This window comes from Anolis sagrei, chromosome 2, assembly GCF_037176765.1.
Source record: "Anolis sagrei isolate rAnoSag1 chromosome 2, rAnoSag1.mat, whole genome shotgun sequence".
NCBI classification, from domain to species: Eukaryota; Metazoa; Chordata; class Lepidosauria; order Squamata; family Dactyloidae; genus Anolis; species Anolis sagrei.
This window is the reverse complement of record NC_090022.1, coordinates 218,882,927-218,906,182: the sequence shown is the minus strand read 5'-3', so window position 1 is coordinate 218,906,182 and position 23,256 is coordinate 218,882,927. Positions and strand designations below refer to the sequence as shown.

At 44.7% G+C, this 23,256-nt stretch overlaps 1 long non-coding RNA gene across 1 annotated transcript in view; it reads right to left on the bottom strand.

Moving 5' to 3' along the window:
- Positions 1–2,768: 2,768 nt before the first annotated feature.
- The window catches only part of LOC137096129 (uncharacterized), a 46,718-nt gene continuing 26,230 nt past the window's right edge, over positions 2,769–23,256 (bottom strand). Inside the window, exons 2-3 of the long non-coding RNA XR_010909310.1 lie at positions 5,607–5,706; positions 2,769–3,896 (exon numbers count right to left, since the gene is read on the bottom strand). This is a non-coding gene — a long non-coding RNA (uncharacterized lncRNA). The remainder of the gene's footprint in view (positions 3,897–5,606; positions 5,707–23,256) is intronic.

The window sequence follows — 23,256 nt, the reverse complement described above, 5'->3', positions numbered from 1 at the left end:
CCATGCATTGCTGTGGCCTATGGTAAGAATTTTCAAAGTAGAGGTAGATATCTGGACTATTATGAAAGAGAGGCTCCTACCTATTCCTTCCCCCCTTTTTCTTCCCCTTCCCATTTGTCTCCTTTCTTCCTTCTCTACCTCTTTCTTTTATTCCTTCTTTTGCTCTTTGGTTTCATCCTTCCTTTTCTCTTTCCTTCCCTCCCTCCCCCTTTCTCTACTTCTTCCCTTGTCTCCTTCTTCCCTCCCTGTTTCCTTCCTTCTTTCATTTTTTATTTCCTTTTCTCCTTCCTTTCTTCTTTACCTCTTTCCTGCCTTTCCCTCCCTTTTTCTTTCCTTTCTACTTTCTCTTCTTCCTTCCTTCGGTACCTCTTTCCTTCCTTCCTTCTCTTCTTCCTTCCCTCTTTCCTTCCCTCTTTCCTTCCTTCCCCTTTCCCTCCTTCATTCCTTCCCTTTTCCCTCCCTCCCTTCTTCTCTCCTTCCTTCCTGTCTGTTCTCCCCCAATACCATGGTAGAGTCCCTTCTAACTCTATTCTATAAGTCTATTTAATGTAGCAATATATAGTAGTAACATTATATTATATAGTAGTATATATAAAAATAATATATATATATATATATATATATATTATATAGCAGTATATACAATAGTAATATATAAAGTATTGTGTGTGTGTGTATATATATATATATATATCCAACGAGTGATCCAACATCCATCCATATATATGAGTGTGTGTGCGCGTGTGTCTACACTGCCATATAATCCAGTCCTAAGTAGATAATCCGGGTTTTACATGGCAGTGTAGAAGGGGTGACTTTGGGTGCATCTACACTGTAGATTTAATAAAGGAGAATGAAGCTGACCAGGGGAGGAGAAAAAGGAAGGAAAGAAAGGGAGGGGGAGGAGTGAGGGAGAAAAGGAAAGAAATGGAGGAAGGAGGGAAAGGAAGGAGGGAAGGGAGGGAAAGAAGTAAAGGAGGGGAAAGGAAGGGAAGTAGAGAAAGGGAGGAAGGGAGGGTAGGAGGGGGTTGGACTGGTTGGCCATCTGTTGTGAGGGCTTTGATGGTGTCTTCCTTTACTGCCAAATGAGGCTGGGCTGGATGGTCTTTGGGGCTCCTTTCTGAGCAATGTCAGTTTCGCGTGTCCCTATTACCCCCATCATGGCACCTTCCTCCTTCGCTTGTGCTGTGGGAGTGTGTGTGTGGGAGACAGAGAGTCAGAGTGTGTGCGCAGAGTGTGGCCTGCCTCCCTCTTTTTTCCTCCCCCCCCCTCTCTCCTCCCCCTCCTCCTTCTCCTCACCCTCTGCCCTTTGATCCCTTGCCTTAGTGTTAGTTAGTGTTAGTTAGGGGCCGAGAGACATGCAGGGAGAAGCAACCATTGCCGCCATGTTGTCTTTCATAAGTGACTTCTGCTATTTCTGTTTAAGAAATAATTTTTGGGAAGGAAATATTTCAGAATCCATTTCCTGTTTCCCTCCCTATTTCATTTTTTTCCAAGAAAAAATGGCCCATGGACAACCACTATGGGTACTTAGATAACCACCAAGACTACCCATATTCCTACTTCCGGGCCTTCAAATCTCTAGAAGTCTAGCAAACTGTAGATGGTTCAAGGATGAGTCACCATGTGTCTCTATTTCCTAGAATTTTATCTTTAAAATCCTTAGTAAAACAATGACTAGCATACTTGCGATTTTAAGGGTAGTGAATGGTATATTTGGACCCATTAACCCCCCCCCCCCCTTTATAGAAATCTTGGAATAAACTGTCAACATAATTTTGTATCTTCTGTCTTCTTCTGCAGATGATACAGGGAAGTTAGCATATGAAGGTCATCAAAAATAATGTCACACATTTTTTTCAGAATATATTTTTTCAAAATGGTTGAGAATTGGTAACAATATTAATGACTGTTTCTTTTAGATGTACTATATATGGCTTTACACCATATATATGTACTATATATGTACTATATATGGCTTTACACCAGCATGGAACAAGTGCATGTATTCCTTGCTGGTACCAGCTCTTGTCTTGCATGGGTAGCCACATCCTCACTGTATTATTTTCACTGTTGTCAACTTCAAAGTTCCACACAAAGTATCTTTAAGAAACCCAAAAAGGCGGAAGTCTGATGGTGCCAGATCTGAGTTGTAGGATGGATAGGACATCACCATCCAACCCATATTGGAGATGCCTACGAGCCCACGAGGACCTTGAGATCATCCGGGGAGGCCCTTCTCTCGGTCCCGCCTGCCTCACAGGCACGTTTGGCGGGGACTAGAGAACGGGCCTTCTCGGTGGTGGCCCCCCGGCTGTGGAACTCCCTCCCCGCTGAAATTAGACAGGCGCCCTCCCTCTTGGCCTTCCGCAAGGGCCTGAAAACCTGGCTCTTCGAAAAGGCCTTCAATTAAGTGCTATGTTTTGGAATGACCACCGGAATGGACTATGACTACGAGATGGATTATGACCCAAACAAGACGAAGCGGATTTTTAGTTTAATTAGCTGTGTGTTAGTAAGATGTGTGTTATGGCCCTGAATTTACTGTAACTGTTGTCTTTATGTTCTATGTTCTGTACACCGCCACGAGTCGCCTCCGGGCTGAGAGTGGCGGTTAACAAGTGCAAATAATAAATAAATAAATAAATAATAAATGTATTCCCAGGTTCTCAGATTTGTGTGAGGGATTGCGTTGTCATGCTGGAGAAATGTTTCTGCTGGATTCTTTTTAAAAAATTTTTTTTATTTACATACAATAACAACTTACCGAATAGACAGAACACAAAACAGTGAACATTTTACAAACACATAACCCCACCACCAAGGCCTGAACATGTATAATTTCCTTCACCATGTATTCATAAAGCAACCCTTAATCAAATGTCATCTCCAAAATTCCTGACCAACCAAATTGTGTTGTTTTCCATTTTCGCTCTCTAAGACATATTTAATAAAGACTGACCAGTATGCCTCAAAATCTGACCTGTTAATTTCCCCCCTGAATACCCTCATTTCCATTGTTAGTTTGTCATTTAAAGCTACATTCCAAACTTCCCTGTACCATGCGTCCAGTGTTAGATTCGTTATTATTTTCCAGTTCTTTGCTATTATAATTCTTCCCACTATGAGCAAAATAGTCACCAATTCTTTCTTTCTTGTTTCTACATTCAGCTTCGTGGTATCCATTAATAGTGCAACCCTAGCATCCGGCGTAATATTTGATCCTATAATGTTGTTTATTTCGGTAAATATATCCTTCCAAAAATTCTTCACTTGGGGGCATTCCCACCATAAATGAAAATATGTCCCTTTGTGTTTGCCACATCTCCAGCAGAGGTTACTTTGCTTATTATCCATCTGATGTTGTTTGACTGGCGTGGTATACCATCTCCATATCACTTTGTATACATTTTCTTTTAATCTTATTGATAGGTTCTTATCTGCTGGATTCTTACCAGGTCAAACTTGCTGGAAATGTTGCTTGAACTTGTTTAGGGTGCTGATGTATGCCTCTGAGTTAATGTCACACCTCTTGGCATCACATTCACAAGAATTTGATGCTGGAAATTTGAGGTTGCTCAAAGACCGAGGGATGCCGAGGGATGCCTGGCAAGCTTCGCTAACCCTGAATGTTTTGAGTTGTTGTAGTTCAGCCTGTGACTGTGTCTGATGTCAATGGGGATGAGGGTTTTCCTGGGCCTGAGTCAAGTCCAGGCCTTGCTTCTCCTGTAGATTTTCAAGGTCAAATTCCGCAAAGATGCCCACAGCAGCCTTTGTCTGAGAAACCGACTTCTGAGGATGATTTGTCAGGTCCAGAATTTGATGAGATTGAAGATAGAAGACAGGACTTTTGTAAACTAAGACAAAATTCTCAAGATTGCCGAAGGTCAGCTTGTCTGTAAGAAAAGAGAAATAAGAAATCCATTAACACCTCCCAGCAACAGATTTTCCCAGGCTCAGGCAGGCCTTCAAATTCTAATGAAGGTGATCAGCTAAACATTCACACCTAACTGCAGCAGGGAAGAGCTCCTTGCCCCACCCCAGCCATTCCACAGATATATAAACCCATTTTTCCTACTTCCAACAGACCTCACAACCTCTGAGGATGCTTGCCATAGATGCAGGCGAAACGTCAGGAGAAATGCCTCTAGAACATGGCTCTATAGCCCGAAAAAACCCACAAGTACCTAAGAAATCCTTATCTGGTTGTAAAGGCAAACAGAATGTTTTCCTTTTATTTCATGAGACAGGAAAAGCTTTATATGAGATGGGGAAAGGATTTTAGCTCAGTCTCTTCAACACTGAATTTTCAGGATGGTCTTGTTTCCAAGTGGATTTCTAGTTTCATGTTTCAAGTTCTGCCATGTTCCTGTTCTGGGCATTGGATCTTCATGTTGTCTTGCTCTTTTGGACTTTGCATCCTTGGATCTCGTGTTTTTACCTTTGTATCTTGAAGTTCATGGACTATTTGTTACCTTTGGAAAATACTGTTTTGGACTATACTGTTTCTATCATTTTTATTGCTTTGCTCACATATACCCTTCAATAAACTGCTGGCTGATTTTACTATACTGATGTGGTGTTTAAGGACAGAGGTGTTCCTGCTCTGGGATAAAACATGAGTCAGGAATGTAACCAGGTTGAAGGCAAATGGCAGAAGCATTTAGTCAGTCTGTGCAGAAAGGACACTTGTACAGCAGCATGTGCTCAAAGGGTACAAGCGCAAAGCATATGGAAAAAGCAGGCATTTATATACATAAGAGTTTTCATGCATTAACATTGCTACTGTTCAAAATTTCCTCTCCCATCTCCTGCATTGACCAGCGCCAAGAACCAGACGACATTTCCTACACTCCTGATTGGTCAAGAGGTGGATCTTAGCCAGCATGGACGCTGATTGCTGAAGGAGACAATGACGCAACCAGGGATCTCCTCCCAGTTGGGCAGGGATAGCTCTGTGGCTTCTAATTAGTCAAGGGAGGTGCTCTATGGGATGGAGAGGTCTCCAGGGGCTGTGCCAACCCCTGGGTGTGTAGCAATGGAATGCTGAAGACAAAGAGAGTCCGAAAAGTTGAATGATAGAATTACGCAGATACTTGGTCCTGGATGCAAAGACAATGAACGTTGGATACTCAGACATCTTCCCATGTTGAGAAGACAAAGAAAATATATCTGAAATGGGCAAGTTTCTTTTGAAGCCTTTGTTCAGCGGATAGCTGCGATCTCCAAAGGGGAAGTTCCGGATGGCAAGCGGATGACCTCCCACTGGCATGCAGGAAGATTATTTGTCCAACAGATTATGTCCTGCCCCAGTTTCCCACACAGAGTATGGAAAGGGTATCTGGAGTGGTTACGATTGGTCAAGAGATTACTGGAGTTCACGTAGGTCTGCCTTTTATTTCATATAGTTCAATAATAATAACTTAATAAAAATATAAAAATATACAAGATAGAAATCATGAGGTGTCTCAATGTAAATCTGCCCCGCCTGATTCCAAAGACACTCCTTTGTGATAACCAGCCAAGTTACTGAAGCTTGTATTTTCATTATCCAAGGCTGAAAATCTGTTATCAGTCAGCAGAGCCTTCAAGTCTGGCATACTCACGGTTTCCTCCCCAAACAGTTTATCAATCTTGAGTTGTTCAGAGGGCTCATGAGGTCTGGGAATCTCTGGGCTTGTCCGAGTCAGTTTTTTTGTTCCCCATCTGCAGAGGAGGAGATCAAAAGAGAAGAAGTTTCAAAACAGTGAATTGTTGTGCCCCAGTAGCCTAAAAACAGTAGCAGTATCAGAGCTCTTTAAAATGCCTCCTATGATGCCGGTGCCATCTTGGAACCCACCTGACTAACATGGAACTGGTCTGCTACTGGTCTTATTTCTCCTTCTCCTTGAAACCCAATCACCACCTCTCTCTTCCAGAAACCTCTTGGCACTAGTTCACTGACTGCTAAATAAAGTGGCCGTGGGGACTGACGTGAGTGTTGATACTGGGCATAAACAGGAGGCACATCTGCCAGGTTGATGTTGTCAATTCGGAGATAGCAATCAGAAGTAACTGTAATTTGTTGGAGCATACAAGGAATCAGTGAGTGTGTGTGTGTTAACTGTAAAATAAGATGCATGAAGCTGATTGGTTGGGCAATGCTCAGGGAGATGGCTGAATCTAGAACTTTTGGTTACTGTTACATTGTTGTTCAGACTTGAGCTATGCAGGTGCAGAGAGAGAAGAAGGAGAGAAGCAGAGAGAGACAGAATTTGGAGTGTGCTCTCGCTTCATGTGCTGGAGGGAGTTTCTCCACATGGACAAAGAAAGACCATTTTTAAATCTTTCATAAAAGGACATTATGTGAGTCGATGCAACTGATCACATGATTGTAAATAAGTCATTCTGAATTACAAAGAGTAAACTACTTGCCCTTCATTGTTCATCTGTGTGGCATATTTTCTTTCTCTGGCAAGGCAGTGTGTGGGATGAGCAAACATGAACTACACATGGTTTATTTTACATTACACCACACAATTTATGGGTATTCAGCAATGTCAAACCTCCAGATGTTTGGGGCTCCAACTCCCAGGAGCCCCAGCCAGCTTGTCCAATGGCTAAAATTCTGTGATCTGAAGTCCAAAATACCTGGAGGACCACAAATTTGACACCACTTATTAGATCAGTGGTTCTCAACCTGTGGGTCCCCAGATGTTTTGGCCTTAAACTTCTAGAAATCCTAACAGCTAGTAAACTGACTGGGATTTCTGGGAGTTGTAGGACAAAACACCTAGGGACACACAGGTTGTGAGCCACTGGATTAGATAACACTATATGATGCTGACACTGGTTCTTACTTTCCAGTTCCTTTGTCTATGATGTTGAAATATACCACTCAGACATTCAATGGAACCAGCACTTGATATAGTGATACGTGACACACGTCATTAGTTCAAAGTCTGATTTAGAATGAGTGGGATGGATATTTTGAAATTTTGCCCTGAAAAGGAAGTAGAAACTGAGAACAAGGAACCAATTTCATCATTATTGATATTATACTGAATGCTTCTTCTGGCAGAAATGCTAGTGAGGATATATTAGAAATATTCATAACATTATACTATATTTATTTCACAATCACAAAATTAAAGCAATATAGTGTTCCTATAGAAGAATGTGCTAAATCTGAAAGTGCAAGATGGATATATTTGCTGACAGAGCATTATTTTATCATTTAAAAAATTAAAGCCTTTTTCATCTTCCTGAATGTTTCAGGAAAGATATCTAATTGTTACAAAAAATGGAACTTACAAAATTTCCAAAATTTCTACTAACTACTAAGAAAGAACATGATAGTTCAAACATACTAAAGGCAAAAGTTTGTGTAATTTTCCCATAATTTGGATCTTTCCTATTTTGGACTACAAATACCAAAACCGTCCTGCATCTGCAAGCTAATTATCAAACTGAATAGATTACAATTGAGAACTTTTATTATCTTCCATCCATACAGTTTTGATAAATATAGAAATCTGATCAGGAAAAAGTGCTCAGAGTTGACGTTCTGCTCATTGACCTCTGAATGTATTACCTGTCTCTAGGTAACATTTCCAAAGTTCATGTTACATAAGAACAAGGGAAGAGTGGTGAAGGGGGTAAGTTTTGGCCAGCTCTAATGCTGGTGTAATTTTTCTGTCTGCTCAAGAATGTGTTTGAGGGAAGTGGGAGAGCTTTTCATATCACATAGAAGAATGCCCAAAATGAGCCTTTTCTAAGATGAGTGTTCTCCATTTCTTTCTCCTTGGAAGTACATTTCCAGTCTGTATTATGGTCTCTAGGACATGCTCTATATCAGTGGTTCTCAACCTTCCCAATACCATGACCACTAAATACAGTTCCTCATGTTGTGGTGACCCCCGACCATAAAATTATTTTCATTGCTACTTCATAACTATAATTTTGCTACTGTTTTGAATCGTAATCTACATATCTGATATACAGGATGTATTTTCATTCACTGAAACAAACACCAGATACACCAATATTTAAATACTCGTGAGGTTGGGGGGAACTGATTTTATTATTTGGGAGTTGTAGTTCCTGGGATGTATAGTTAACCTACAATCAAGAGCATTCTGAACTCAATCAACGATGGAAGTGGACCAAACTTGACACACAAAACTCCCATGACCAACAGAAAATAGTGGAAGAGTTTGGTGGGCGCTGACCTTGAGTTTTGGTGTTGTAGCTCAATTAAATTTAGAGAGCACTGTGATAGATCTGGACCAAGCTTGGCATGAATACTCATTATGCCCAAACGTGAACACTAGTGAAGCTTAAGGAAAATAGACCTTGACATTTGGGAGTTGGAGTTTCTGGGATTCATAGTTCACCTACATTCAAAAAGCATTCTGAACCCCACCAATGATAGAATTGAGCCAAACTTCCCACACAGAACCTCTATGACCAACAGAAAATACTGGTTTTCTGATCATCTTTGGTGACCCCTCTGACATCCCACTTGCGACCCCCCCCCCAGGGTCCCAACCCCCAGGTTGAGAAACACTACACATTTGTAAAGACTGTACTTCTATAAACTCCTGTTCTTCCCTGCTTGTTATTACACGTTCTGTTTTGTTTATAAAATCCTCTCCGTAACTTTCAGATATAGCTCTCAGATATAGCCCAAACAAGAAAACATGCTCTGGCCCTGATTGCACCTGAATTAATGGCTTGTCTATGTTTGCTATCAGAATGAGCAATGTTGATTCTCTCTTGGTCTTAGGTATTTCAGCCAGGTTTAATATCCAACCACTCTGTCATCATTCTATCCTTTCAATAGCCCTCTTTTCATTTCCCACAGAGAAGCATTGTTTTGTATTATGTACTGATAAGTTGGTCAAAGTGATGAGGACTTAATTCCTAGAATCAAATGATCCCAGGATTCTGCTACTTCCTTGCATTTCATCACACGTCTATCTTGCATCCTGCTTTATTTCCGTCTGGTTTTGGCATACTGCCATTGTTCCTGGCAATAAATTAAGAGTGCTGTCCCAGCAGCTGACTACATAGCAGGAACAGTTGAAAGACTGCATTCAGCCACCATTCCTGAAAAGGTGTGCTGCCCAGCACTAGACTACACAACAGGATCAGTCCAAAGGCTGCAGAATGCCACAACAAAGAATGCAGAGATCTACACATCAGGTAAGATGGAGAATGATTTTTCACTTTAGCACAGTTTGAGAATCCTAAACATTTCTGCTAACTCTTCATATGTTTAAACGAAGTATTTGCTTGCTTTCATCTATCATCTCCAACATATCGATATCTCTTTACAAACATGCACAAACACATGCATTTTGTGCACTGTACCTAAAGATGTCCTTGATTTTCAATTATTACCACTCATATAGACAGCAGTAATAAAGTGAGAACTACCTGAACTATCCTTGTTTTGGCAAGGATATTTGTCCGTAATTCAAATAGTTTTCTGCTTATAATTGTGACTAGGTAGTGTTTTTAAAACTGACTTTTTAAAAAATGGAAATCAAAAAACAATACATTCTGGGAATGTATAGTATTTCTAAGTAAAATCACCGTATCATATCATAGAGCAAGGTAGTTACATTTTATGGCATGAGTCCACCGTCAAATATTACGATTTACATCCTAATGCTGACAATCTGTGATTTTTAAAATAACTGTAAATGATAGGGGTTTCAAGACAGCACCTTAAAAATTAAAGAGGTAACATTTGGAGGGGTTTTCTCTGCCTCTGCAGCACATTGTTTACAGGACAAATAGTGTATTTTGCAAATAGTGTATTTTGCCTCTCCTGCCCTGCCATAGGCATATAAAAATCCTAGTTCTTGACATCAGTACATTTATGAATAAACTTCAGGGCTGCAGTTCAGCAACATGAAGTCTTTCCCAAATAACACTTGCAAAGCAGTATGCAGTGGGCACAATGGCAAATAAACCTGGTATCAGCAACTTGGCTGTGACATGAACTTTCTATGTTTTCCAGCATTCCATAGAGCCAGCTATAACTAGATATTGCAAACACAATTGCACTTTAAATCCTGATATATTTATCAAGAGGGTCCCTGGTGGCACAGCAGGTTAAACCGCTGAGCTGCTGAACTTGCTGACAAAAAGGCTGGCGGTTTGAATCAGGGGAGTGGGATGAGCTCCCGCTGTTAGGCCCAGCTTCTGCCAACCTAATAGTTCGAAAACATGCAAATGTGAGTAGATCAATAGGTACCTCTTCTGTGGGAAAGTAACAGTGCTCCATGCAGTCGTGCCGGCCACATGACCTTGGAGGTGTTGACAGACAATGCCAGCTCTTAGAAATGGAGATGAGCACCACCCCCCAGAGTTCGACACAACTAGACTTAATATCAGGGGAAACCTTTACCTTTTTATTATCAAACAATAATATAATAAATTATATATTAAAATTGACATATATGCACTGTTCCAAAAGTCTCATGCATTAAATAAAATAGCTGTCCAGGAATCTTATGCCCATGCAACACTTGCAGTGGTGCAACAACAGATGAAAACTTAAAGCTCTAAATAAAAGTTACAATGTAGGTACAAATATGTAATGGAATTTCACTACAAATAATTTACCCGTTGTCCCCTGGTAAACATGTTGTCAAAATCAGCTACTTCTGTTCCTAATATAATAAGTACTATGGATGAGATCTATAGTTGCCCAAGGACAAGGGGCCAGAATGAATTGCCAAGATGCCCTTCCCTTCACATAAACTCTTCACACAACCGATACCAGCAGCAGCACACATGCACTTCCAAGGATCCCACATTTGCCCCACGCTGATCTGAGCCAACCTAGACAAAACACATATTGGAGTTCTTGAGGTCAGGCAGAGCCACAGAGAGGTCAAACAGGTTGGATACTAGGGGTCCCAGTGTCGGATCTGAACTGGCTCGGACAAAGCCCCTAGGGCAAAGTCACAGAGGGTCCAAACAGGCTGGGGGGGGGGGGGGTGTCTCAGGGGATCTAGCCCCAGGTCTGAACTGGCTTGGACAAAGTCAGGATTTGCAGGAATCCCAGAACATGGCAGGGTTGAGGGAGGGTCCAAAAGGGCATTTGCCTTTCCGTGAACTCTTTACAATCAAGTCTCTTCCCTTAAAAAGATTGTTTCCCCAATATAGCCTAATAAAGGATAACAAGTATCCTTCACTGTGGGCCTCCTCCAACATTGTTTCTATCTCGCTGCTTCTTTGTCTCCATTTCCTCTCTGCAAGCCAGCAAGTGGAGCTGGGCTGCCAGATTAAAGCAAAGATCCCCTTTCCGATCCCCTTTTCCCTCCTGCGCCAAAGCAGCCATTCCCCCTTTCCTCTTCCAACCTCTCACTGTTCCTCGCTCTCATGACTATACAGCACACATAATCCATTATTTTCTTTATAATATTTTATATTTATTTTTACTTAAACAAATCTTTCTGAAGGCAAACCCAAACTAGAGACTCTAGTTTGACGCTTCCAGCCCACCAGGGTTAGAACAACATTCCAGGGATTCTTCCCTTAATCCACGAGACAATCAAATACAAACTTCAACAATGGACGCAATACTCGCTAAATCCCCAAACACATCAGGCATGCCCTTTTTCACAAAAGGGACATGATTGCTGAACCAACACCCAAAGACTCAAATCTTTGGGTTGCTGTGACTTTTCCTGGTTGTATGGTCATGCTCCAGAAGTGTTCTCTCCTGATGTTTCATCCACATCAATGGCTGGCATCCTCAGAGGTTGTGAAGTTTGTTGGAAACAAGGCAAGTGAGGTTTATATATCTGTAGAAGGTCCAGGGTTGGAGAAAGAACTCTTATCTGTAAGAGGCAAGTGTGAATGCTTCAACTGATCACCTTGATTAGCATTGGAAAGCCTTACAGCTTGGCTGCTTCCTGCCTGGGGGAGTCCTTTATTGGGAGATTAGATGGCCCTGATTGTTTCTTGGCTGGAATTCCTGTTTTTGAGTGTTGTTCGTTCTTTCTCCTTCCCTGGACATTCCACAGATAAATAAACCCAATTTTCCTAGTTTCCAACAAACCTCACAACCTCTGACAATGCCTGCCATAAATGTGAGTGAAACGTCAGGAGAGAATGTTTTTGGAACATGGCCATACAGCCCGGGAAACTCATAGCAACCCTGTGATTCTAGTTATGAAAGCCTCCAACAACACACTCAAATCTTTGTCTGGGAACAAGGACTGGACAATCAACAACCATTGTGCTGGATTCCTAGACTTGGGCAACCTCATTAAATCTCATCACAGTTCCTTGCAATATCCTTTGTTTTAGAAATTCAATCCCCCCCCCCTCCTTGTCTTGCCATTTTCACTTATTGGGAATGGAGAGAAAGTTGGGAAGCACGCCTTTAATTGAAGGGAAAATGCTGGAGGAAAAGGGGGGCGTTGGATAAGCGGGGCTTCCTGGTTATCCTATATAAACCAGTGTCTGAACCCAAGGGGCAGCTGGGCTTTCCACAGAAGTTGAGGAAGCAGGAACCCATTTTGTTTCCTTCTGCTTCTGCTTCGTACACTCAGTAACCTATACTTTCACCCCTGCATACAGACAACATCAAACACACACCAAGAGGAGGTCATTAGCAACCTCCAGATGGAACAAACACGAAAACTTCCCATCTCATGCACAAGCTGTGGCATGTTCAGCTTTTTCACACTACAATTACTCAATTACATCTGCTCCAAGTGTACACAGATCACTCGCATGGAACACAGGATACGACAACTCGAGACCGTATTAACACCCTTAAGGACATTCAGGAACTTGAGCTGTTCTTAGACACCACACACCACACTGTCCTAGACACGCAGCCCATATCACACCAACATTACAGGGAGGCTCAACAGAACAGCACCTCAGATGTGGACAACCCTCAGGCTTGGAGAAATGTCACCCTTAGAAGGACACATAGGACCCGGAAGCCTCCTCAGAATACTTCCGCTCAGCTGCAGTTACACAATAGATTCCAAATTCTCACACAACTAGCACCTGACCAAGAAACACAACATATTGGGGAAGACCAGAATGGCTTAGATACTGATCAGTGGCTCATCCTTGATCAGTGTGCGGGGGATAGCCCTGACTGGGACAACACTTCACAACATTCACACTTGCACAATCCTGCAGGTGTACCATCCCCAACCATAGACCAGGAGCAACAGGAACACATACAGGAGAACCATAGGCTCTTGGACGAATCTCAATGGATTGTCCTTGACGAATGCACCGGGGATGTCGAGGAGGAGGACAACACTTTTCACCTACACAATTCACACCAACAGGATCACTTTTCTGGAGACCTACACACTACATTGCACAAAAGGGGCCCTGTCATTCCTGAAAGTAAACAGGTCTTGGTAGTAGGCGACTCCCTCCTTAGAGGAACGGAAGCTGTCATTTCCAGACCAGATGGGATGGCTCGAGAAATATGCTGCCTACCGGGGGCAAAAATACACCATATCACTCAGAGACTCACCAGGCTCCTCAAGCCCTATCACCGTCCTCCCCTCATGTTGATTCATGTAGGAACCAATGATACTGCAAGGCATACGTTTCAAAAGATCACAAATGATTTGCGAGCTCTAGGAGCAAAGCTAAAAGAATGTAATGTACAGGTGGTCTTTTCATCCCTCCTCCCTGTTGTAAGACACGGACCCACAAGAGCCAGAAAAATAGTACAGGTCAATGACTGGCTTAGAAAATGGTGTCAGGAGGAACGCTTTGGCTTCCTCGACCATGGCCTGCTTTTCCAGGAGGATGGCTTACTGGCAAGGGATGGGGTGCATCTCACACAAGTAGGAAAACACCTTTTTGCTCACAGACTCGCAAACCTCATTAGACGCACTTTAAACTAGGTCCACCGGGGGAGGGGGACAACAGCCTTGCGAACACTACTTTACCCATAATGTCTGGGAATCGCCAGGAGGCTAAACGGAGGGCTGCACAAACACAACAAGGACCAAGTACCAAAAGCACAATAATCCCAATTAAACAGCTCAAGGGAAGATCCCAGGGGCTCACATGTCTTTACACTAATGCACAGAGCATGGGAAATAAACAAGACGAACTCCAACTTTTAGCACAACACCACAAATATGATATCATAGGGATCACTGAAACCTGGTGGGATGACTCCTATCGCTGGAATGTAGATATCGAGGGGTATAACCTCTTTCACAGAAACCGAACAAAGGGGAGAGGAGGCGGAGTAGCCTTATATGTCAAAAACTCTTATGCTGCAGAAGAGATTCAAGACAGCAATCTGGGAAACCAGCTTGAAATCATCTGGATAAGAATCAAGGGAACTGGGACTCAAAAAGATGTCGTTGTAGGCGTCTACTACAGACCCCCAAGCCAGGAGGAAGAACTTGATGAAGTCTTCTGCCAACAGTTGACCAAACAGGCACAGAAAAGAGATGTAGTAGTCATGGGCGATTTCAACTATCCCGATATTTGCTGGAAAGCAAACTCGGCCAAGAGTACAAGGTCCAACAAATTCCTCGCTTGCCTTGCAGACAATTTCATGGTCCAGAAGGTAGAAGAGGCAACAAGGGGATTGGCTACTCTTGATCTCATCCTAACAAATGCGGAGGACCTGATTGATGCGGTCGAAGTGGTAGGATCCTTAGGGGCAAGTGACCATGTGCTCCTGCAATTTGAGGTACAAAGGAAGGCCGAAACTAAGACAAGTCAAACCCGCATTTTGGACTTTAGGAGAGCTGATTTCCAAAAAATGAAGGAAACGCTGAGCAGCATTCCGTGGACACAGATATTAAAAGACAAGGGAGTTATGGATGGATGGGAATTTCTCAAGACTGAAATACTCAAGACGCAATTGCAAACCGTGCCAACAAAGAGAAAAAATAGGACAAGTGCAAAGAAGCCAGAATGGATGTCCAAAGAACTTCTAACTGTGCTAAGACACAAAAGAGACATGCACAAGAAGTGGAAAAAGGGAGAAATCACCAAAGAAGAATTCAAACAAATAGCCAACACCTGTAGGGAAAAGGTCCGCAAGGCTAAAGCACAAAACGAGCTCAGACTTGCCAGGGACATTAAAAACAATAAAAAGGGCTTCTATTCTTATGTCAGTAGAAAAAGGAAAAACAAGGAGGCGATAGGACCTCTTCGCGGAGAAGATGGAGCAATGCTGACAGGGGATAGGGAAAAGGCAGAACTACTTAATGCCTTCTTTGCCTCGGTCTTCTCACAAAAAGAGAGTCTTCAACCACAGCAAGATGGAGTGGATGAGGGATTGGAGGACATCCAACCCCAAATTGGGAAAGAAGTCGTCCAGGAATACCTGGCCGCTCTTAATGAGTTCAAGTCCCCAGGGCCAGATCAACTACACCCCAGAGTATTGAAGGAACTAGCGGAAGTCATTTCGGAACCATTGGCAACCATCTTTGAGAGTTCTTGGAGAACGGGAGAAGTTCCAGCAGATTGGAGGAGGGCCAATGTGGTCCCAATCTTCAAGAAGGGAAAAAAGGATGACCCAAACAACTACCGTCCGGTCAGCCTCATGTCGATACTGGGCAAGATTCTGGAAAAGATTGTTAAGGAAGCGGTCTGCAAACACTTAGAAACAAATGCAGTCATCGCTAATAGTCAACATGGATTTATCAAAAACAAGTCATGCCAGACTAATCTGATCTCTTTCTTCGATAGAGCTACAAGCTAGGTAGATGCGGGGAATGCCGTGGATGTAGCGTACCTGGATTTCAGTAAGGCCTTCGACAAGGTCCCCCATGACCTTCTGGCAAGGAAACTAGTCCAATGTGGGCTAGGCAAAACTACGGTGAGGTGGATCTGTAATTGGTTAAGTGGACGAACACAGAGAGTGCTCACTAATGCTTCCTCTTCATCTTGGAAAGAAGTGACAAGTGGAGTGCCTCAGGGTTCCGTCCTGGGCCCGGTCCTGTTCAACATCTTTATTAATGACTTAGATGAAGGGCTAGAAGGCATGATCATCAAGTTTGCAGACGACACCAAATTGGGAGGGATAGCCAATAGTCCAGAGGACAGGAGCAGAATTCAAAACGATCTTGACAGATTAGAGAGATGGGCCAAAACTAACAAAATGAAGTTCAACAGTGACAAATGCAAGATACTCCACTTTGGCAGAAAAAATGAAATGCAAAGATACAGAATGGGGGACGCCTGGCTTGAGAGCAGTACATGTGAAAAAGATCTTGGAGTCCTCGTGGACAACAAGTTAAACATGAGCCAACAATGTGATGTGACGGCAAAAAAAGCCAATGGGATTTTGGGCTGCATCAATAGGAGCATAGTGTCTAGATCTAAGGAAGTAATGCTACCCCTCTATTCTGCTTTGGTTAGACCACATCTGGAATATTGTGTCCAATTCTAGGCACCACAATTCAAGAGAGATATTGACAAGCTGGAATGTGTCCAGAGGAGGGCGACTAAAATGATCAAGGGTCTGGAGAACAAGCCCTATGAGGAGCGGCTTAGGGAACTGGGCATGTTTAGCCTGAAGAAGAGAAGGCTGAGAGGAGATATGATAGCCATGTATAAATATGTGAGAGGAAGCCACAGGGAGGAGGGAGCAAGCTTGTTTTCTGCTTCCTTGGAGACTAGGACGCGGAACAATGGCTTCAAACTACAAGAGAGGAGATTCCATCTGAACATGAGGAAGAACTTCCTGACTGTGAGAGCCATTCAGCAGTGGAACTCTCTGCCCCGGAGTGTGGTGGAGGCTCCTTCTTTGGAAGCTTTTAAGCAGAGGCTGGATGGCCATCTGTCAGGAGTGATTTGAATGCAATATTCCTGCTTCTTGGCAGGGGGTTGGACTGGATGGCCCATGAGGTCTCTTCCAACTCTTTGATTCTATGATTCTATGATTCTATAAGAGTGTCGGATAAGATGGAATGTCAGATAAGCGAAGGTCAGATAACCGAGACACTACTGTAATGGAGAGTAATGGAAATCTAAGAAGCAGTGTAAAAATTAACACAATAAGCTATTTTACTACATTCTAAGAACTAATGGAAGTGATTACTTTTAAAATACTACGATAAATAAGGGAAACTAATTATTTTAAAAAGTTAACATTCTAGGCTCTAAGAATACTGCAGCAAGTGAGAGAGTGAGCAAATAATATCCTGTGTTACTGGGTGTTTCTTTCTTTTTAAAGACCACTATCTTGGGCCCCTTCTACACTGCCATATAATAAAGATTATCAAATCACATAATCCACATTATCTGTTTTGAACTGGATAGTATGAGTCCACACTGGCAGATAATCCGGTTAAGATGGCGGCATGCTAACAGCTAACCTCCCGTCCGGGTAAGGCGATAATTCCTAATCCGAGCTTAATCAGAACCATCTACCCCCATTCCGACCTCCATTTATCGGTTCCTGAACCGGCATCTCCTCGGGACCCCGAAGGGGGCCTTGGGGGGGCTGACTGGGAGGAAACCAGGGAGAAAGGAAAAACAAGGGGAGAGAGGAAGGAGGTAGAGCGAAGGCCGCTACCACCATTACGGCCTGGGCTCGCTCCCTCCCAGCCTGCTTGTTCGGACTTGCTCGGATTTACCCAATTCGCCAACTGCCATCCCGCTGCTGAGGCTGCCGGAGGGAGACTGGGACGGCCGTCCTTTGGAGCTCGGCGATCTGCAGCTTTGTTGCCGTTGCGGCTGCTCCTGACCCGATCGCGACCTGAAACGTGGCCTGAATCGGGCGGAAGCAGGCCGTTGGGTTGTCTGAGTCGGAGAGCGTCGCCGTGGTTGCTGTCGTGCTGCTGGCCTGCTTCGCAGCAGTTCCAGCCCACGGGCTACTGGCCTGCCGGAGCCGGCGAATTGCTGGGTTTTCCATCTGCATCCCAGCGCGACTCCTGCTACGATTCCTCCGCGACCGGGCTGGGTCCCCCCCCCCCGCGCATTCAGGTGTGTGATTCCTCCGCGTCTCCATTTGGCGCTGTTCCGTGTTTCACTCCTGGCGGAGGCCCTGGGGCGACCTGGCGGGGGTTGGAGCGAGCCCGACTGAGAGAGCCTGACCAACAGTGACTCAGCGTCTTCCCGGGATTCCACACTTCGGCTGGGATTTTCCACCAACAACGCTGCGTTTTTCCACCAACAACGCTGTCATCTTGCGGCTGCTGGCTCATCTCCTGGTCGGCTGAAATTCTGCATAGCTGCTGTTACGGGATTTGTCATCGGCCACCATTTTCGAAACGCCATCCATCACGTTACTGCCTCCATTTCCGGAATAAAACCGATCTATCTCATTATTAGATCCTGCGGCCATTTCAGCAATCCATATCTGGCATTCCACTGCAAGGTCCTTAGTCTTTGAAACTGCAGGAATCCCACAAGACTTACATCTGTCTGACCCTGAACTGTATGCTTGGGGGGTGGGGGGACTAATTGGGTATAATATCTACCAATAAGACTGAGGACTTGAATGAGCAAATTTGCACGGTTATTACATGGTTGATACTGTTAATTTGAGCCAATGCTGCTAATTCTGCCAACTGCCAGCACTTTATTTTGGGCCAACGCTGCTAATTTTTTTTCCAACTGCCAGCACTTTATTCTGGGCCAACGCTGCTAATTCTTCTTATTGCCAGCTCTTTAACCAACATAATTTGCACTTTAAATCCTGTGTACTTAACGCCTTTAATCTGCCACCATAGCACTTTAGTTCATCAACAACGGGTTAGTTGTGTGCACTTTAATAATTCTCAACTTGAACATCTAGCACTTTAAGACCTGCTGATACGCGAATTCTAGGGACCCATCCCAACGCTGTATCAACTCTGATCACCCATGACGGCTCTCTTCCCTTGGTACCTACTAATAGTATTGTTGGTGGATTGGGAAGATAATAGAGGGTGGAACGGGTGGGAGGATCCTAGAAATAGTAAAGCAGGGGTAGGAAGGAATTGGAACGAAGTAGTGTGGCAAAAGCAAATAATCTGGAATAAATCATGGGTTGAAGCTATGAAATCGAAGCACAATATGGAGGAAGAGGGGTATTCCATTGGCCGGGGGGTCCCCATAGAAATCATAACGGGGAGGGGGAGATGCAGGAAAGGGAGACCACCAATTCGGCTTAGAAATAGTGAAAATTTAACAACTCAAATTCGGCCTAGGGATAGAAGGAAAAATTTAACAACTCAAATTCGGCCTAGGAACAGAAGGAAAAACTTAATCACTTGTAATCGGACTCCTGATGTGGTAAGTTGGTGTACCCAGGATGGTGGTCCCTCTGGGTTGAAGATGGTGCTGCTGAACGCCAGCTCTGTCAACGGCAAAACATCTTTCATCCAAGATTTAATTCTGGAGAAACGGGCAGATCTGGCGTGCATTACGGAGACCTGGTTGGACGAAGCTGGAGGAGTAAATTTGACCCAGCTTTGTCCACCAGGATTCTCCGTACAGCACCAATCAAGACCTGGAGGGCGGGGAGGCGGAGTTGCGGTGGTCTATAAAAATTCTATCCCCCTGACCAGAGGCCCCATCCCACAGTCAACCAATTTTGAATGTGTCCACCTGAAGGTGGGTGACCGGGACAGAATAGGGATTCTGCTAGTGTACCGCCCACCTCGCTGCACTACGGTCTCCCTACCTGAGCTAGCAGGGGTGGTCTCGAGCTTGGCATTGGAGTCTCAACGGCTTCTTGTGCTGGGGGACTTCAATGTACACGCCGAGACTACCCTAGGAGGAGCGGCTCAGGACTTCATGTCTTCCATGGCAACCATGGGGCTGTCCCAACGAGTATCTGGCCCCACTCACAGTGCTGGACACACATTGGATTTGGTTTTCTGTCAGGGATGGGAGCAAGGATGGCACCACACCTTCCAACCTCTGCAGAGGTGGGGGACCCATTAAGTTGGTCTGCCCCAGGAGGCTTATGGATCCGAACAGATTCCTGACGGCTCTTGGGGACTTTCCCGCCACCTCGGTTGGTGATCCTGTTGATGCCCTGGTGTCTCTCTGGAACGGGGAGATGACTAGGGCAATAGACACGATTGCTCTGGAACGTCCCCTCTCAAGTAGCCGAGCTAAACCAGCTCCTTGGTTCAACGAGGAGCTGGCAGCGATGAAGCAAAGGAAGAGGAGACTAGAACGCGTGTGGCGTTCGGACCCGAGCGAGTTAAATCGAACACGGTTTGTTGCCCTTCTAAGGGCATATGCCGTGGCAATAAAGGCGGCAAAGAAATCTTTCTTTGCGGCCAATATTGCATCTGCAAAGAACCGTCCGGCGGAGTTGTTTCGAGTTGTCAGAGGTCTATTAAACCCCACCATTCCGGATGGGAACCCTGACAACTCGACGGCCTGCTGTGAAGCATTTGCTCGGTTCTTTGCGGACAAAGTCGCTTTGATCCGTTCTGGCCTGGATACCATGTTAACGGCAGTCTCTGAGGATGTAACACGAGCACCTGCTTGTCCGATTTTGATGGATTCATTTCAATTGGTGAAACCCGAGAATGTGGACAAGATACTTGGAGGAATGAGAGCAACCACATGCATCCTAGACCCCTGCTCATCCTGGCTTCTAAAGGAGGCCAGAGGGGGATTGGCCGAGTGGGTGGAAGTGGTGGTTAATGCCTCCCTTCGGGAAGGCAAAATTCCAGCCAGCTTAAAACAAGCTGTGATAAAACCGCTGTTGAAAAAACTATCACTAGACCCCACTCAATTCGTCAACTATCGGCCTGTTTCCAATCTCCCCTTTTTGGGCAAAGTCCTGGAACATGTGGTGGCCTCACAACTCCAGGTATTCTTGGTAGACACGGATTATCTGGATCCGGCACAGTCTGGCTTTAGGCCGGGGCATGGTACCGAGACAGCCTTGGTCGCCTTAGTGGATGATCTCCGCCGGGAGCTTGACAGGGGGAGTGTGTCCCTGTTGGTCCTGCTGGATCTCTCAGCGGCCTTCAATACCGTCGACCACGGTATCCTTCTGGGACGCCTCGCGGGAATGGGCCTTGGTGGCACTGCTCTGCAGTGGCTCAGGTCTTTCCTAGAGGGTCGTACCCAGAAGGTGTTGATGGGGGACAACTGCTCGACCTCACAACCATTGTCTTGTGGGGTCCCGCAGGGCTCAATACTGTCCCCCATGTTGTTTAACATCTACATGAAGCCATTGGGAGAGATCATCCGGAGTTTCGGGGTGCGGTGTTATCTGTACGCAGATGATGTCCAACTCTTTCACTCCTTTCCACCCACTACTAAGGAGGCTGTTCAGGTCCTGAACCGGTGCTTGGCTGCTGTATCGGACTGGATGAGGGCTAACAAATTGAAATTGAATCCAGGCAAGACAGAGGCACTCCTGGTCAGTCGAAAGGCTGAACAGGGTATAGGGTTACAGCCTGTGTTGGACGGGGTCACACTCCCCCTGAAGACGCAGGTTCACAGCTTGGGTGTGATCCTGGATTCATCGCTGAGCCTGGAGCCCCAGGTCTCGGCGGTGACCAGGGGAGCATTTGCACAGCTTAGGCTTGTGCGCCAGCTGCGCCCGTACCTCGGGAAGTCTGACTTAGCCACAGTAGTCCACGCTCTGGTTACATCCCGTATAGATTACTGCAACGCACTCTACGTGGGGCTGCCCTTGAAGACTGCCCGGAAGCTTCAGATGGTCCAGTGTTCGGCAGCCAGGTTGCTAACAGGAGCGGCACTCAGGGAGCACACCACTCCTTTTTTGAGCCAGCTCCACTGGCTGGCAATCTGCTACCGGGCACAATTCAAGGTGCTGGCGTTAGCCTACAAAGCCCTAAATGGTTCTGGCCCCACTTACCTCTCCGAACGCATCTCCACCTATGAACCGACGCGGACATTAAGATCATCCGGGGAGGCCCTGCTCTCGATCCCGCCTGCATCACAGGTACGGTTGGCGGGGACGAGAGACAGGGCCTTCTCGGTGGTGGCCCCTCGGCTATGGAATGCCCTACCCATAGATATCAGACAGGCCCCTTCACTGCTGGCGTTTCGGAAGAAGGTTAAGACCTGGCTCTACGAGCAAGCATTTGGCTAAATAGTGCAACTGAACATAGGAAGATGGTAAAATTGAACATAGGAATGGCAGAAGGATTATGAGAATGGATTTTGCTCTGTTATCGAGGTGACATGAATTGATAATAATTGTTGATTTTATTATTGTGTATGATGTGTTTTAATTGTCTATTGTTGTGATAACTTGCACTGTGTAAACCGCATTGAGTTGCCTAATTGGGCTGAAAAACGCGGTATAGAAATAAAGCAAATAAAAATAAATAAATAAATAAATAATCCAGTTCAAAGCAGATAATCTGGATTTTATATGGCAGTGTAGAAGGGGCCCTAGTTCAAAGGAGATAATGTGGATTATCTGCTTTGATAATCTGGATTATATGGCAGTGTAGAAGGAGCCTAAAGATGGATTTACACTGTCATATAATCTAGATTATCAAATCAGATAATCCATATGATTTGATTTGAACTGGATTTATATGGCAGTGTAGACTCTGATAATCCAGTTCAAAGCAGATGGCTCATGTGGTCTTTTGCAACTCTATCAACTTCAGAGAATGTGCCTCTGGAATCGCCACGGATAGTGGTGATTCTGGCGGTGGCCATCCAGGGACATGGGAAACACGTTGCCCCACTCCCCATATCATCCAATTCACTTGAGTCCTCATCCCATGGAGGGAAGTGTTTGCCACCCAGCTCCCCGCTTCTCTGTCAGAAGTTGCTATGTCATGGGATGGGAGCCACCAGGCTCAGTCGTAAAAGGACAGGCAAACAGGGGCATGCCGCCAAATTCACCCTTATCTGATCAGCTTTTATGATTCTATGAGACCAAGTGTTCAAATTTTACAGAAACACACTGAGTAACCACAGGCAAGCCATTTTAACATGGAAGACCGAACCTCCGAATGTCCACTGGGTATCGCTGCCACCAATCTACACTGGTCAGTTTGACCAACCACCAGAGGTAGCCCTCAGACTTAAAAATAGAGGGGAAACACCAATGTAACAGGCTTCTTTATTATGCTAGTGCCCAGAAAGACACACAGACTGTGGTAAGGTATTGGCTACAGTAGATCATCAAAGTTGTTTTTTAGCAGTAAAATAGTTTCTTCATAAAACAATATTCCCTCACAGGGTCTTTCAGAACTCTCTGTTCTCTGTTCTCCCCACTAAAGGATCTCAATCATCAACACTCTTACTTTCAGAAGCTATTACTTTAGAAACTCAGCACTTCTCCCCGAAGGT